Source organism: Canis lupus, chromosome 31 (assembly GCF_003254725.2).
Source record: "Canis lupus dingo isolate Sandy chromosome 31, ASM325472v2, whole genome shotgun sequence".
Lineage (NCBI taxonomy): Eukaryota > Metazoa > Chordata > Mammalia > Carnivora > Canidae > Canis > Canis lupus.
Genome location: NC_064273.1, coordinates 21,984,194 through 22,002,776, shown reverse-complemented (window position 1 = coordinate 22,002,776; position 18,583 = coordinate 21,984,194). Strand labels below are relative to the sequence as shown.

General features: G+C 37.2%; 1 protein-coding gene across 11 annotated transcripts in view; it reads left to right on the top strand.

The window, feature by feature from the left end:
* LOC112661802 (amyloid beta precursor protein) overlaps positions 1 to 18,583 on the top strand; it is a 262,644-nt gene that overhangs the window by 111,498 nt on the left and 132,563 nt on the right. The gene's annotated exons all lie outside the window — the stretch shown is intronic.

Genomic DNA, 18,583 nt, shown 5'->3' with positions numbered 1-18,583 from the left:
CTAATTAAATAGCCATCACTGAGTTAATTTTAACTATTTTATTTGTATCTCCAAAGTTGGCATCAAAATTCCACTGATTGTATAAGATGTATTTCTATGGAGAATTGAAATCTAAGTGAGTTGACTGGCCTTCTCTTTTGGTCTACACCTTAGAAATGTTTTTTAGACAAGATTTTAGGATTATCTAATCAGTCATTAGCAAAATCTGAATTTTTGTTAAGAAGGGTTGCTTTGGGCTTTTTTTGTTTGTCTTTGTGGGTTTTTTGGTCTTTAATCATCTTTTCCTTAGTGAATGAAGTCAGAGGCATTCAGAAGTGTTTGCTTAAAATTCTTTCACTGTCCCTGGTTTCACGATGGTTAAGAATTATATTTTCATCTCTTTTTCTTTGGGATCTTAATCCCATAACTTCTGGATTCTTATTTTTTATTAAAAGCAAACATCTTATTCAGTTCATAAAATTATAAAACTAGAATTTGGGGATTAGAAAGACCATCTGGTTCCATCTTCAGTTTCATGTTCTGTTGTTCCCCAGTGGCAATGATCCCACTTTCCTTCAGGATTCCCTCAGATATTCCCTGGTGTCACAGATGTTCCAAAAGAACATTAAGTATGAATTAAGACTAATGGTTATTAATATCAAGTTTTCTGACTTACAGAATCAGGTAGGAATATTTTTATAATGTATTATGTAGAATTTTTAAAAAAAATTTTACAGATACAACTGCATTTTACAAATATATGTGTCTATACACTGAGGAACTCATTTTTTTTTTTTTTTTAAGATTTATTTCAGAGAAAGAGAGATGAGGGGGAAGGTCAGAGAGGGAGAGGGAATCTCCAGCAGATTCCTCACTGAGTGTGGAAACCACCTCAGGCCTCAACCTCACAACCCTGAGATCATGACCTGAGCCCAAACCAAGAGTCAAATGTTTGACTGACTAAGCCACTCAGGCTTCTTTTTGGTGGCTGTTATCCAATTTTACCATAACTTTTTTTGTGAGTTAAGCTCCTTTGTTTTTTGCTAGATTTAGAAAAATTGTGTTCAGGGTAGCGGGACATAAAGCTAAACAAACAAGTAAATTACAAAGAACAAGAGAAAAAAGGATGGCCTGGGTGGCTCAGTGGTTGAGTATCTGCCTTTGGCTCAGGTCATCATCCCGGGGTCCTGGGGTTGAGTCGCATATCAGGCTCCCCACAGGGAGCCTGCTATTCTCTCTATGTCTCTGCCTCTCTCTCTGTGTCTCTCATGAATAAATAAATAAAATCTTTAAAAAAAAATAGAAGAAGAGAAAGAAATAAGGGGACAGTCAGCTGTATGCTTCACAATATTTCTCTCCATACAAGTTGATAGTTCAGTGAATAAACTTCTCCGAGGTCAGGAAACATCAGGGAGAACAGGTTTTGCAACTGGGAAAGCATCTGAGCTTTTTTTCCCTGGGATTGTTTGATTGAGTTCTGGGCTATGGCTGGTCCCCTACCTGTTCCATGAGGCAGGTGTAGAAGTGTCCATTGGTTTAATTGCCGCTTTGCCTAAAAGTTGGAATTGCCTAGTTCTTACTGCTTTTATGATAGTTTTTGCATATCTTTTCCTTAGTTATTTCTAGATTTGAAAGCTTCAGAATGAATCCTTGAAAAATTCTTGTCATCAGGGTTATTAATACCTTATGCCAGTGCACCCAGTATTAGAAAGGGAATTTGAAGTTTTTCTTTTGTCATAGTCTGATGCTTGCTCATTTCCCGTCACTGAATTGACTCTGTGTTTAAGAAACAACCCAAATAATGGCGAGTAAACCAAGAGAGTTCCATGACCGCTGTTAAAATTAGAATTAGCTGTGCACCTATAACCCTGTATCAAGGTTGGTAATCCACCATTTGTGACCATTTGTGTAGAAGGAACTTTTATAATTAAGAATATATATTTTTGTTGTATCCTGAGAGTGACAGGCTTTTGCCAGGCCCCCTTTTCTTTCTCAGCTAATACATTTCTTAATGTCTTATAAAACCTACTTTTTTAAAAAAAGATTTATTTCTTTATTTGAGAGAGCATGCACATGCACAGTCATGCACACAAGTGGCAGGAGGGGCAGAAGGGGACGGAGAGAATCCTCAAGCAGACTCCCCTCTCAGTGTGGAGCCCAGTATGGGGCTGGATCCCTGGACCCTGAGGTCATGACCTGAGCTGAAACCAATAGTCAGACACTCAACTCACTGAGCCCCCCAGGCGCCCCGACTGTCCTCTTTTTCTTTTTTCTTTTCATTTCTTCTCTTCTTTTTCCTTTTCTTTTTTGATTGGGAGGAAAGGTCCTTTATAACTTGGATGGATCCAGTGGATAATCACTTTTACATATTCATTTGAATATCCTAGACTTGTTGATAACCCTTCACATTTTCTCACCATATTTTTGGCAGTCTTTCATATTGCGGAAAAAAGAAATTTCTCCCTTTAACTGCTTCTCAGTTTTGTAAGGTTGATATACCATGTCTTGTAATTAATTACTAGTTAATCCCATTTTTCATTCATGCTGTAATATCAGCTCGGATCTTAGTGTTAGGAGATGTGCCTAATTATCACTATTTGATGACTTATCACCTTCCACATAGCTGCTGATCCAAGCTACCTTCATTCCTGTTGGTTCACAGCATCACTCTCCATGCTCCACAGAGGACCCCTTCACAGCCCTTTATCGTGAATTCCTACATCATGGTACCTGGGAGTTGGTGGGCTCTCCTACATCTTAATCAAGTGAACTAATAAATTTTCTCTCTCTCAACATCTCTCTGTACCTTCTTCCATTTCTTTGTTTTTCATTTTCCCTCTTATAATTATGTTCTATCTGAATACTACTTGATTACCTCTACTCCCTTTCTTGGATTTTTAAAATTTAATCAAGATTTTTTTTTTTTTAAAGTATTCTTAGGTTTACAGTGAAACTGAGCAGGAGGCACAGAGAGCTCCCATTGCCCTTCCCCTCTCATCCATCCGTACCCTCTCCCAACATCCACAGCTCCCACCAGAGTGGTACATCCCAAATCCCTACTTTACACATAGGGCTCGGCTCGCTCTTGGTGTGTTGATTCTGTGGGTTAGGACAAATGTGTAATGACATGTAGCTATCATTATGGTACCATACAGAGTATTTTCACTAAAAATCCTTTGTACTCCACCCCCACATCCCTCTCAGCCTCTCAACTCTGGCAACCACTGATCTTTTTATTGTCTTCGTAGTTTTACCTTTTCCAGAATGTCACGTAGTTGGAATCAGACAGTATGTAGGCTTTTTCAGATGCGGTTCTTTCACTTAGTAACGTGCATTTAAGGTTCTTTCATGTCTTTTCATGGCTTTATAGCTTGTTTCTGTTTAGCGCTCAATAACATTCCCTTGTCTGGATGTATACAGTTTGTTTATCAGCTCACCTACTGAAGGACAGCTTGATTGCTTCCAAGTTTGGGCACTGAATAAAGCTGCCATAGACATCCATGTGCAGGCTTTTGAGTGAATCTAATTTTTTTGCTCCTTTGGTTAAATACCAAGGAGCCCAGTTGCTGGATCGTATGGTAAGAGTATATTGGGGGTTTTTTTGTTTGTTTTGTTATGTTGTGGTTGTTGTTTTTAAGGATTTAGAGCATCTTAAGCAGTCTCCATGCCCAGCGCAGAGTCTGATGCGTGGCTCAATCTCAGGACCCGGAGATCACGACCTGAGCCAAAGTCAAGAGTCAGATGCTCAATTGACTGAGCCATCCAGGTGCCCCAGAGTATGTTTAGTTTTATGGGCAAACTGGCACACTCTCTTCCACAGTCGTCCTATTTTGCATGCCCACCAGCAATGAGTGACACTTGCTGTTGCTCCACTTTCTCAGCAGCATTTGGAGTCATCAGTGTTCTGGATTTGGGCCATTCTAGTAGGTGCATAGTGGTATCTCATTGTTTTAATTTGCATTTCCCTGATGATGTGATGTGGAGCATCTCTTCCAATGCTTATACACTATTCACAGATCCATTCTGTTAATGCTCGGCTGCCGGACATTGGCTCCTTCACCTCTACCTACAGATCTTTCCTGAATGGCTGGCCACTGCCTGAGTTTGGATGATCCTTTACCTGCTGCTGAACTAACTCCTCTGATTACTCCTTACCACATCAGTGTCTCTCTGGCACCTGTTACCCTTGTACTTTCTTTCTTACAGGGCTCATCATACCTTGACTTCTCATTACTTGGTGTTCATACTACCTGACCCATGAATCTCTTTATTCTCTTCCCAGATAATTCTCCACGCCTTGGTAACATTCCTATTTTGCATTTCTGATCCTGTTGATACTTGATAGGAAATATTTGATGGTTCCTATAGCCTACAGCCCAGTTCAAATTCCCTTACAGGTCATCCAGAACTCATTACTTGGCCCCAGCCTGCATTTCAGCATTATGCATGGGCCTCACCTTATCTACAGACACCCCCAAACACATGGCCTTTTCTTTGGGCTGTTGTTCCCACCTTTCTGCCCTACTGAAAAAGCATTTCCTTTTTCATCAGATAGTGTTAATATGCCATAAAAATATTTGTCAATTCTGAAGTGCTACCTCTTAGCATGACCTGTAAGATCGTGTGTGTGTGTGTGTGTGTGTGTATTTATTTATTTATTCATGGGAGGCACAGAGAGAGAGACAGGCAGAGGGAGAAGCAGGCTCCCTGCAGGGATCCTGATACAGGACTCAATCCCAGAACCCTGGGATCACAACCTGAGTCAAAGGCAGACACTCCACCATTGAGCCACCCAGGTGCCCAAAATCCTATATATTTTTTAACATTCACTTAAAAAGACACCTCCTTTACAAGTCTTCTCTGATTATCCCTTCAAATACTCTGCTTCATTCTCCCATTCTTGCTTTGTATTATTTTACTGATACTGGCTTTTCTCCTAATTAATTATAGCCATTTCTCTTTTTTATCTGACAGAGTCTAAACTATAATTTAGACACCAAAAATATCTGGCACACTAGTCTTCAAGAAATATCAGCCAAATTCAATTATTTATTTAAAAAAAATTTCATAGCTTTTGGAAAGGACTTCATAGTCCAAGAATAGATGTTATAGAATTGCCTTGTGTTTTAGTGCAGATGTGTCCTGTAGAAATATAACGTGTGCTACATAGTGCACGTTTATACTCTTTTTTTTTTTAAGTTTATTTATTTATAATCTCTGTGACTCATTGTGGGCCTTCGAACTCACAACCCTGAGATCAAGAGTCACATGCTCCACTGACTGAGCCAGCCAGATACCCCGGTTTATACTTCCTGAGAGTTATTTTTAAAATAGCAAGCAGAAGCTGGGGAATCAATTTTAATAACATTTTCTTTAATCCAGTGTATTCAAAATACTATCACTTCAACACATAAACAGAATGAAAAGGTTACTAATGAGGTTATATTTTTTGTTTCTTTCACACAGAGTCTTTAATCTAGCATGTATTTTATGCTTACACTCCGTCTCATTCTGATTTGCTGCATTCCAGGTGCTTACACCTGGTTAGTGGTTACTGAACAGGACATTGCAGCTCCAGATACTTCAAATTTCTAATCACTCTTTGTTTTCCATTAAGACAGTGGTTTATATAGATAAACTAGTGATGTATTTTAAGGTTGAATTCTTAATTTTTTATTACTTTTTAACTGTCCCATGTTTTTAAAATTTAAAAGAATTGTTTTGAGCTTAATATAATTAAGATATCAAATCCCTTATATCACTTTATTTTTCAGTCTGTTTTTTGGTTACTCTCCAGGTATGGAGATACCCTCTCATCTGGCAAAGCAAGTAGGCCAAGTAAGAGGTGTTATATCACTGACCTGCATACATACTGGGCTCCTGCCAGCTGGCACTTCCTAGTTCCAGGAGGTAGGCCTCCTATGACACTGGAAATGCAGAATCAGAACAGAAATTTAACACATCTTACTTAAAACATCCTTGGGGGACACTCTATGACAGTTCTTGAAGAGGAAAAAATGAAGTATCACTATCATCTTCCCCAGAAACAAAATTTGATCCACAGTTTAATATACTCTGTTTGTTGGTAGTTAATGAGATTTGTTTTGGTAGAAGGCGAGTGTGTTCCAATTGGTGATGCAGCGTTTAGGAAAGCATTCTTTGTGGGATGAGCTGTTTTGTGACTGTATTGGAAAAGAAGTAAGTGTTTCAAATGATTGAATGCAGACAAGTCCGTTATTGTTCCCAGAGTCTTTTGTAAATATTAGCTCAGTATTTATTTCCCCAGGGTTACAGTGATTAAGTTCTCAGACCACCTCAAAATACCTATTTAAGGGTTCAGTAATGTAACTTGTTTATGGTAATAGTGCACCTGTTCCAGTCATCATGGGTAAGGATTTTTCTATGGGAAAATTCATTAGGAGACTAATGTATGCACGCAGGCTGGCCTTGGCAGTGCAGATCTGGAGAGCCAGTTTGCTCCCATCTGGAACTGTAGAATCTGACCGAAAAACCATATCATCCACAGGGCTTGTTTAATTTGTACAGCAAGTAACATAAGGGAAGACCCTCTCTTTCTTTTATAATAGCACATTTCCTCTCGGAAGTAAGCTCTTACATTCTTACCCCCCAAAAAAGAATCTCAAATGACATAGTTTCTTGCTTTCAGGGTTGCAAAATTGGTGAGACTGTAATGAGAGGTAATGTAATATATCTTCTTAGATAATGAGATGATATATATATATATATATATATATATATATATATATGTTTTTTTTTTTTTAATTAGGAAAAAAAGCCACTTAAAACACATCTGGTTGACTGACTACTTTTGACTGCATCTCACCATGCCCATCTTTGAGCTGTATTTTGTAGCTCAGGAGAGTTTTCTTTGGCACAGCTGTGTGTGTGTGTATGTGTGTGTGCACATGTGCACACCTGGGAACACCATACCTTATGATGCCCAGTGAGCCCAGTCAGCTGAATTGCTTCTGACTGCCTTGCCCTGCACTTTATCATAAGAGCCAGCCCAGGCAACTCTTGATCTCAGGGTTCTGGGTTCAAGCCCCATGCTGGGTGTAGAGATTCCTTAAAAATAAAATCCATTTTAAAAACCAGCCCAGGGGATCCTGAGTGTCACAGTTGGTTACGCATCTAACTCTTGTTTTTGGCTCAGGTCATGATCTTAGGGTCATGAAATCGAGCCTCCTATCAGGCTCTGTCCTGCTGAGCATGGAGCCTGCTTAAGATTCTCTCTCCCTCTGCCATCCCTCTCCTCTCTCTCAAAAAAATGCAAACAGCCAGCCCAGCAGCACTGACTTATCTGGGTACTGAGAACCCTTTATATTAGTATAATTTCCTATATTTTAAATTATTTTACAAAAGTAAGACAAAAGGGAGAGTGAAAAATAACTTCATTTAGAAATTTTAATAAGAGTTAATATAGTAAATCTTAATTTGAATTAAAATTTAAATATAATAAACCCAGATTTTTATTCCATATTTTCCTGATTTTGAAGGTAGAGATTTCTGAAGTGGGCAGTATTCTTTGAATGCAACTAGCTGCTAATCCATCACCTGCTGTGTATTAACCTGAAATATATTCATCTTATAAATACTGACTGCAGATTTAAAATAACATCTCTATTAGGTTACAGCCTATTGTACTTCTTGGGTTTTTTCTTGCATTTTCACTTGATAACTGTAAAAAAATCAATACTTTTAAGATTTGGAGAATTCATAATTTTGTTGAAGAGTGAACAGCTACTTTCTATACATAATTACAAAATATTTCTAAGTTTGGATTTATGAACACCTATTAGAATCATTAATCCTTTTTATTTCCTTTTCATTTCTACATTAGTTCTTTACTGCTGATCACCTTTGTTGGCACTCCCATCTTTGATATTTGTCTACTTCCAAACTGTACCCAAAAGTTTTTTTGGCCTAAACATGATAGAATCTTCTGTGCAAGCATACAAAAGAGGAGAAAATACTGTCACACATCTCCTTAGCAAATACAGTGAATGGTGCCATCTTTCTGTTAATGACTACATAGATGAGAACGCTTTCCTTTTTGTTCTTAGAACTCTGACAGTGCTCGCTTTCAGTTGTTGAGCCTGAGAAAATCCATCTTGGATATTGTCATCTGAAGACTCATGGTCTGAGATCTTGCTTCTGTGATCAATGTCACTCATAGTCTGATATATTTAATATTTGTGAAGTACCTCCTGTCACTTTCGTCCGATTTGCTTATGTGGAAAATGAACATTTGTGAATTTTGGTTGTGTTCGATGGAAGTCTACTGACTTCTTTATACCTTCTGGAAAGGTGATGTAATATTTGGGTAACACAGGAATAAACTTGTGATTTCTCTGTCGCCTCATTCTTGTGAGCAGTCCCTCATCCTTTCATTTTCGTATTATTTGGTCTGATTCAGCATGGTTGGAAATAGTTCATGCATAGTGGTGAAATAATTGTTGGTATATTAAAAATAGGAAAATGCTGCAAAAAATTTTAGGTGTATGAAAGGTTGCAGTGGACTGATAAATATAATTACAAGATAAAGAGTGATTTATTCGAATGAATAAGTAAATTAATAAGAAAATTATTAAATTTTTCATTTATTTTTAAAAATAAAATCTCTCTAAAAATGGAAAAAAAAAGTCAGAAATATTGACCCTTACAAGCAACCATTGCTCAAAATGAAATTCAGAAGGTAAGATTATGTCTAGTGGACCCTGCTGGCAACCTGAGTGTTAATAGCCTATTGTACTTAACCAGGGGTTTACATTTGTTAGGAGACCTGTGTGACTTTACACATTAAACATTTGGCCTAGTTTTTGCAAACTAGGGGCTCACCAAGTATTTGAGTAAATTGAATCGGCATTCATGTCAAAATACATATCCAGAAATAGTTGCTAAACTCAGGGTTAAACTAATGGGGCTTTAAAGCAAAAACTTAAGAAGAAATAACATTCCAGACATGCAATAATTAACTGAAATTGCATCAGAAGTCTCTAAATATTTTTAAGCTTGAAATACTGAGGAAAAAAAGTGCTGGGACCTCAGAATATTTGCAACAACTGCTTAGCACCATTAGTGTAGTTACTTCTTGACTATCTTCTCATTGCTTCAAAAAAATGAAATAAAATAGAATAAAATGAAATGAAATTGGGATTCTAAATGAAGTTAAGATCCATCTCTACTTGAGCTTTTGAATAAAAGTCCATTCTTAGACTAGCTTTCCTATTTGAACCAAGCAAGCATTTTTTGTTCTTTGATGTCAAATTGGAGCTTGTTACTAAAAAAAAAAAAGAAAGAACAGTAGGCAAAAATTTCGGGAAGTACAAGTTATAGTCGTGAGATCTGCTCAGTCCATTAGCTGTTGGCAAGCATTGTGTGATTTTAAAAATGAATAAACATCATTTTAGAACAGTGGTTCTCAACTGGGGGTGATTTTGCTGCCCAAGGGACGTTTGGAATTATCCACAGACATTTTTAGTTGCTACAACTGGGGGTGGGGTGAGGTGCCCCTGGCATTTGGTGATTAGGGATACTGCAAGCCTCCCACAACACACAGCCCCACCTCAGAGAAATGTCAATAGACAACAAGGTTGAGTAACTGGTTTAGAGGTTTCTTCAGTACTGGAAAGCTTGGAAAATCATACTTTAAAACCCCTGATCTCTTGTGGACAGAAAAGCAAACACCCCAGGAGAATGCCTCGAGTGCAGCTTTTGTACAGATGGAAATGTTTGAGATGAAAACAAACCTTCCAAATGTCTGCATCCATAGCTTAAAAGACCATCATCAAAATGCACTCAAATATGATAGATGATTGAGGCTTCTTATTTGTACCCAGTTACTTCCTTAATTCTAATCACTATGTCAAATATTTTTCCCTTTCTTAGGATTAATACTTTCCATTTTGACTACAATAAATAATCAGCATATTTTCTAGGGCAAAATGATCATGTTTGGAAATTTTCAATATATTTAGAGGCATGGGAGACTATCTTCACTGAAAATATTTTTCCATTACATGTATCATACTTTTTCTAAAGGTTTTGAGTTATGGAAAATCGCCTGTAATTTGCCCTCATTGTAAATTTTGTGTTCCTGTTTGGTTTTGTTCATATGGATATGTTTTTATTTAGTTGTGGCTAAAATACCAAATTTTTATTTGTAAATATTTTAATATTCAGAAAATATTTATAATCTTTATATCTATTCCTTCAGAGTTTGTGCATCCATGTGACCATTGTCAGACTTTTTTTTTTTTTTATTTGAAGGAAAGAACATGAGCGAGGCAGAGCAAAGGGAGAGGAAGAGAGAGAATTCTAAGCAGACTCCCCCACTGAGCGTGGAGCTGTCCTTAGGACTCAGTCTCACGACCCTGAGATCATGACCTGAACTGAAATCAAGAGTCAGACACTTAACTGACTGAGCCACTCAGGCGCCCGATCAGACATTTCTTTTTTTTTTTTTTATGTTACAAAGGCCACACTTTCCTAGAAGGCCTAGATTTCTTCCCATATTATATAATAATGGCTTGAAGGTGTATTTCCAAAATTTGGATTATTGGATTAAAAGATAAGAATGTTTTGACAGTACTTAAAAGGTATCTCAATAACGTTTAATACTATTTACAGTAAGGTATCAACAGCGAATGAATTTATTTTATCGTTGCATATTCCCCAGCACTGGATTTTTATTGTTGTTATTAATAACATGGCCCCTGCCTCATACTGGCAGGCTTTCAGGGTCTTCTAAACTGAGTTCATGAGGGTATGGACTAGGTTTTAGTGACTTCTTATACCTTCATCTGTGTATGATTAGAAATAACCATAGTAGATGTTATGTAGTCTTGCTATGTGCAAACCATCATTCTGAATACCTTGCAAATGTTCACCCTTTTAATGTTCACAGCCCTTTAGTGTCTATAGTTATTTGTTGAATGATTTAATGAGTTAGAGAGTAGGGCTTTTCCAAAGTTCAGAATAGATATGTGCTGATTTATCTATAGTTGGAGATTTTGATATTTTTTGTCTATGCCAGGCAAGTAATATAGGTATTTCAAATATAAACTTCACCAGAACCCTCTTACTCCATTAATTCTACATTAATGAAATAAAATTAATAATCTGTATGTTTCTCATTCAACTACATTTCTTCCATTCCACCTAAGGAGCACATTTAAATCCTAATTTAGAAAGTGATTAATTCATCCAGCTTCAATCATGTTTCAGATCATAAAAAGTTTCAAACCAATAAATAATTTTGACAGAACAATTCATATATATTTGAGGGAAGTAAAAAAATCCTTGATTTTGACTGATAATATCATATATGTTGATTCCATAAACAACAGTTTAATCTGGCCTAGTTAGAAGCCTTAGTTAGAATCTAAAGCTTTAGATTAGTTTAATGCAGATGGGAAGTAGGAAGGAAAATGTATTTGTGACACATGCCTAGAAAAAGACCAGAAACTGCAGAAGTCTCACTTTTTCCACTTAAAAACATCACTTTGACCGAAACTGAGTGAGCTATTTCAAGTTCTTGCCTTTAATAGAGGGACTGAGGAATTATATATAGATCCTACTTCTGCATTAGTAGAGGTCTGATCAATTTAATCCTCTTAAAAAGGAAAGAAAGAGGGAGATCCCTGGGTGGCTCAGCGGTTTAGCGCCTGCCTTTGGCCCAGGGCATGATTCTGGAGTCCCGGGATTGAGTCCCACATCAGGCTCCCTGCATGGAGCCTGCTTCTCCCTCTGCCTATGTCTCTGGCTCGCTCTCTCTCTCTCTCTCTCTCTTTCTCTCATGAATAAATTTTAAAAATCTTAAAAAAAAAAAAAAAAGGAAAGAAAGACCTCTTACTCAATATTCTATGTAGAATGTTTCACAAAGATAACATCTTTTTTGTAGAGAATGGGTTCATGAATGTAGACAAATATACATAAAAATTATATCTCCACTTGATCAATAGCTAAGCCATCTTCATGTGACTGTTATTTTTAGGTGAGTTGGTTGTCATTAGAATCAAGTAGGCTAGAGATGGAGCTAATATTGCAGTAAGTCCATCATGGTAACACTATTCATGGAGGGGAAATGATAATCCAGTAAACTCCAACCCAAGGTAACATGTCAAAATATAAAAGATGGGAATGCTAAGCTTACTCTAATTTGACGATAGCCATGTCCATGGCTTCATTTGAAACTGTTGATGGAGCTCCAGCATAAAGCCAAGGAATATGATTGTACTGTGTCTTCATCTGTCTTCCCTTTAAGAACTCATGGCACAATAAAATGTACCAACATATCCCACACTGTTGAGAGCATTTTTTTATACCCTAACATGAGCACAGTTATATATTTTAAATCCGTAATGGATTTATGACTTTCCTCTTCCAGAAAGATGGAAGATGCTAATAATGCTGGGTGCTGCCCATTTCTGGTCATTTCCCAGAAACTTGAACAAAGATGGCAGCAGATACCCAACATAAGGAGGGAAATCTTGATCTTGGTCATTATTGCATAAATGCATAAAAAAGCATCTGTTCAGACTTTATTTGTGGTGGCACAGTACTAGGTATAGTTGAAGGCTAATTTAGCTGGTCTCTGTGCTCCAAGAACTTTTCTCAGAAAATAATCAGCAGATGGTAGTATGGAGGGAGTTCCCGTCACCCATAGATTATTGGTGACTTATAAGAACTTCTCATTGAATCTTGTAGTATGTTATGCACACATTGTTAGCTTGGGATGTGGAAGCTTTAGTGACGCCACCTGAAAATGCACATCTATTAGCAGGTCAGTACTTTTCTCTATCTTTAAGGTTGGTTTTGAGAAAGAATGAGAGAGGCTTTATTTGACTAAATCTTACTTGGATCTTTGGAGTTAAAAGTCTTTGAATATGTAATCTTTCAGCTGCTTTTCTGCTTTGCATTTTGAGAAAGTGGTATTAAATGCTCAAAGAGGGGAAACTTTGGAGGAGAGTCACAAAGTGAATCATAGAAATGATAAATTACAGCCTTAAATCGTTGCCAGTGGTTGAGTCAAGGAGAATGGATTTGATGAAACAGTTTGTGGCTTTAAGACATAACTGTCACCGTGCTGGTTGGCAGCTTCCAGTGCTGTTTGAGGCTCTAACTGTATCACTGTGTCTTGCACTAAAATAAGGGAACTAATTTGAAAATGATGAATAGGAGAGTGGCAGGAGCTTGCATTTTCTCTTGAGGCAACTGGCCACCTGCTTGGAGGTCTTATTAAAAATGCTGTATTTCTGTACTTAATAAGCTTGGATCTCATGTATATCAAGAAGAAAAACAAAAACACTTTAATAGTTTTAACCAGAGTTCAGTTGTGTGGCCAAACCAGTGGGGTTTGTTCTGATTTCCAAACAGGTGATGGCTGGAAAAGGAGATGTGAGATTCCTTTGAAGTAAGTGTTGGGTTGCTGCCATCAGAGTCACATCTGGCAGTGATCACTGTGCTCGCTGGGACCTAATGGTGCAAAGCTGCCCCAGTAACTGGATATGGCTGAGCGAAAAGTACCAGGGAACCATTTATTTTGTAGTAGTTACTTAGAGGGTTGGAATTTTCACTGCCAAGGATTTTACACCATTGAGGAAGGGCAGATATTTTTTAATCCTCCTAATGTCTTTTCATTGAACTGTTCAAAAATTTCCTGAATTACAAAATAGCGAAAGAGGAAGAAAGTAGAGAGCCTCATGATGTTAACAGGTTTCCGGCAGTGGTATCCCCAAGATTTCTTCTGGATATTGTTATTCTCATTGTAAAACCCCAAGTTTAGGTGGGATTCACTATTTTTCCATGTAAAGGTGGCCCTTAAATGTATGGTACTCACTTTTGTTGTTGTTTTTCCGTGGCCTGAGGATCTACATTAGCATATTATGCCCAAAGAGGTTTCTTTTCATTAAATCCTCTTGCATACCGGAACATTATTTGGAAGTTAGTAATAATAAATTGGCCTCCAAGAGCCCTAAAATGGGAAATCAAGCTGTAATATATGATGTCATTGTCTCTCCATCTAAATCTAAATTGGTACCAAGAACTTAACCACAAAAAGACTCAGCAAAATTTTAAGAAGCCTGGATTTGTTTTATTTTTTATTTTATTTTATTTTTTTTTTAATTTGTTTTAGAAGGAAGCCATTCTTACAGAAAATAATTGAGTTACTCAAAACTGTTTCCTTTCAGGAGAGATCAAGAGTAAAGAGTAAACAAAATCTTTCCCAAGGAAGAAAGAACTATAGCTTCCTTATTCACCCTCCATATTTAGGAAGTAGCACTTTCTGTGCTTACATGTAAAGTTGGGGGGTGGATTATTCCACTTGACTGAAGCTGGTGGTCACCTGAAGTGTGTGTCTGTCTGTCTCCCTCCTGTCTACATGATCTATTGATGCTTCATTTGCTTTTAAATAGTCCTAAAGGAGTAATATCCTTTCCAACGAAATTGTTTCCTCACTTAATCTGTAGCAAATTTTCCTGTAAGGAGTGAGACATGAGAACAGTAATCTTATTAATTAGTTAAAATTCTAGAATGTACAACATTTTTAAAGAAACTGGTTTATCACTATCAGATAAATACAGTAGCTCAAACTAAGGATTTTGTATTCAAGTTATTGGTAATATTTTATCTACCATTTGTATATTATTTTGCATATATAGATTTTATATGCACATTTATTTATATGAATAAATTGTTATTTATTTGCTATTGAGCAAAACAGTATGAGCACATCAAACAGACCTTTGGTGTTGATGACATTATTTACTTAACCCCCTCTACCTGTCCCCCACACATATGTAAATATAAGCATATTTTTGCCTTTTGTAAAACTGTGTCACTGATCATATATAAGCAGCTTTAAATGGGTATGATTTTACTTGCATCAGATGTTATGCTTATCTTTAATAAGATTCCTGTAGGAAATTTATTTCCTATCATAACATATGTAATATTTTATTGACCCTGACATCTTACCTAAATTCTTAATTGCATATGTAAACCAGTATTTGTTTAAAAGCATGCATCTTCGTAAACTTTTTGAAGATATCTGAAATACAAACTATGGATATTTCTATATTTTTAAATAATCCTAGAAATAGTGGTTCTTTCAGCTCTGTTTTATTCATCTCTATTCATTTATCATCAATTTCAAAAAAAAAGTAAAGGACACTCAGACCATCTATCTGATCATGTTATCTTTACACATTTGAAGACACAGCAGATGGATGTTCATTGTTATAATTTATGTCCTGTCTTCTAAACACATTTTGTCCTATGAATCACTCCAAAGAGAACTGAATATTGAGCATATAATAGGCTACAGTGCTTGTGTATTGACTAAATTATTTTAGTAAGGTATAATGTCTAATTCTTGGAAAATCTGTCCAAAGATATTTAAAAAGTACAGTATAGTGTTTGAAGTTACTTGAAAATATAGTTATAGGAGAACATCTTATTGAGAACAATGGTAGTTAGACTATATAAATGATTTGCTCTTCTATTGTCCTTTTGTCCTATAATTGAAATTTTACTTTTCATATGAAACCATTGTACTGTTGTTTAAACTTGGTCTTCCTAAGTTTTCTGCTCAGCAACCTTTTGCCAGCCTGGTATGGAAAGCCATAGCTGTGTCATTGAAACATGCAGTAATTTGCTACCTCTTTCGTCAGCTGCTCCAATACCAGGAGTTAGGAGCTTAATGTTGTTGGGTACTAAAAATGTTAACATAATGCTAGCTATCAGACTGGAAAAGAGATTGGCGTCATGATGGAGAGGACGCTATTACATTTATAGTCATTAAATGATGGTAGGGCTAATCTGCATAAAAAGACATGGTGGGGAAACAGAACTCCAGTGTAATAGACACACCCAAAGAGTTCTGGGAAAGAACAGACTTGCTCCTTAAGATGATTTTTGCTTCAGAAGTGTCTTCAAAGGTTTTAAAGTATGCTTTGAACCTAGTAAAATTTTCTTGAGCTGGTTTCTTTACATCTAACATGGGGGAAATTGCTATCACCTGTTATCCTGGTACTTGCTTTTAGAACAGAGTTAAAGCTTAGATACGGAAGTGTGTTAAAAACTAAAATGTTCAGTGGGCTTGTTTGTGGTGCATTGAGTGGAGTCATAGGGAGGGAGGGCAGGCCAGGGTGGGGCTGCTGGTTCCTAAGTCAGCCTACTCTGCCATAGTCAACTAGAAAAGCTCTCCTTAGGGTATAATGACTCATCTCCCACCTCTGGTTTTGGTAATCATGGCTGTTGTAACATGTTCCTTCTTAATTGGGTCTTTAAAAAGTATTGTGGGTCTTGTAATAATTATAACCAATACTAATAGATAATGACTTCAGCACTTTCCATACTTGATGGAGTTGAAAATTATTAAAATAGGTTTTGGTAGCAAACAATCATATTACGATTTTATTAAATTAAATACATATGTAGGAGTCCTTTTTATTTTAGGGAAGCAAAACTTTAGGAAATGTGATATTTTTTTCCCCTACGATTAGAAAATGGCTGTAGAACTTCATGTGGAGGGGCACCTGGGTGGCTCAGTGGTTGAGCATCTGCCTTCGGTGCAGGTCATGATCCCGAAGTCCTGGGATCATTGAGTCCTGCATTGGACTCCCTGAGGGACCCTGCTTCTCCCTCTGCCTGTCTCTCTGCCTCTCTCTCTTATGCCTCTCATGAATAAATAAGTAAACTATTCAAAAAAAAAAATCATGTGGAATTGGTTTAGGTTCTTTTGGACATTTTAAATAGAAATTCAGTAAGCACTCAAATAGCAGTAAAGTCATTCTATTCTCAACTTCTGTGTATCTGAAGACCTTCAATGTTATACGTAAATTGTATTCAGAAGTAGTTCTAAAAGAATGATGACATCTTAAACTTTACAAATAAGGAAGGGAAGCTATATCAGCGTTTTAATCTTTTACCTCTTGGAACATGCCATTCATTTGTTGTTCCCCTTTAATGTTTATACATCCCTTGAGTAGTAATAGGTTAGCCTCAAGTGGTTCTCAGGAGAGAATTTTATAGTGTCTGATATTGGAAAATTGGAGCCGAAAAGTCCTACACATGTCGACATGGTAATGAAGCACTTAGGTTTTATACAAATGTTTACAAGGAAGTCACAGAACGGCAACATTGCATTTAAAGTAATTTAATGAGGGGTGCCTGGGTTGCTAGTTAAGCATCTGCCTTCAGCTCAGGTCATGATCCCTCCCTGCTTGGAGGGAACCTGCTTCTCTCCCTCCCTCTCCCTGCTATTCCCTCTGTTTGTGCTCTCTCTGTCAAATAAATGAGTAAATAAAATCTTTTTTTTAAAAAAGTGATTTGATGATAGCACCAGTCACAGAGAGCAGGATGCTGAGACCACACTTCATTGCATGTCTCTGTGTTGTCTAGCATCATGTCCAACTCACTATTAGCACAGCAGCACTTACATGCACAGACCTTTCATAACGAGGTGGCCTTTCTCATCTCTTCCCATTTGGAGAATGTTCTTTCGCAGCATGCACACTGGTAAATTGACTCTATATGTCGCATCTTTGTTTGGAATGGTATTTAGTACATCCGTAGCCTTTGGCTGTGACCTGTTAGTAGGGCTGAATATGCTCTTGCTCTGTCATTGGTATTAGTTGACAGATGAATAACATAGTTTGTTTCCTCAAAACCTCTTTATCTGCCTAATCAAAGTATCAGTGCAGGCAGACCCAGATGCTTCTGGGCTCAGGAACCTAAATAGCCATAGGATAGAAATTTCTATATAAAGCACCTTAATGTTAATAAGCCCTTAGAACCGATTATCTTCACTTTTTCTCAGAAGCCCTTTTTCTTTTATAACTGGTTTGTCTTCGTTTCCAGTCTGTCTTTCCTATATATTCTTTGCACCAGGCTTTAGATTTTTTGTTTGTTTGTTTGCTTCATTGTAGCTATCCTGACATCACTGTTGTTTTGTTTTGCTTTGCTTTTAAATTCCCAACTCTGCTTCTCTCTCTTGGATTATTATAGTATTTCCTTTACTGGCCCTTTCTTGGTTGCTGTAATCTATACCCTTGACTTTATAATACTAGTTATATTTAGTTAGCCCTGGCTAGCTAGGCTTAGTCCTGCAGGTGGGAAGCTAAGGATCTATATGGCAAGATTAAAGAACTAAGGCTAGATAGATGCATTAATCTCCTACAGTGTCCAAGAGAGAGTTCTTAATTTCCACCCCCATCTCCACCTTGGTTCTCTCAATATGCACTCTCTTAGAAATTACAGCTAAAGAACCTGGACTCGTGTCACCTTTGCCACAAATCCTGCCCATTCTGGATTCATGCACTTGTCTCCGTTTTTTCTAGTATAATCCTAGTACCGTTATTTCTTGCTGCAGTTACTGCAGTATTCCGCTGATTTCTGCTCCCATTGTCTTTCCACCATATATATATGTATCTGACCCAGCTTCTCTGCATCTCCCCAAGGTCACTTTGTACCTCTTTCTTTTCCCACTGCCCTGTATCATCCAAAACATGGCAGGTTTGCCCCACCCGACAATCAATGAATCTCCCCACAGTGGTTTCCCCAGTTTTCTGGGTGTCTT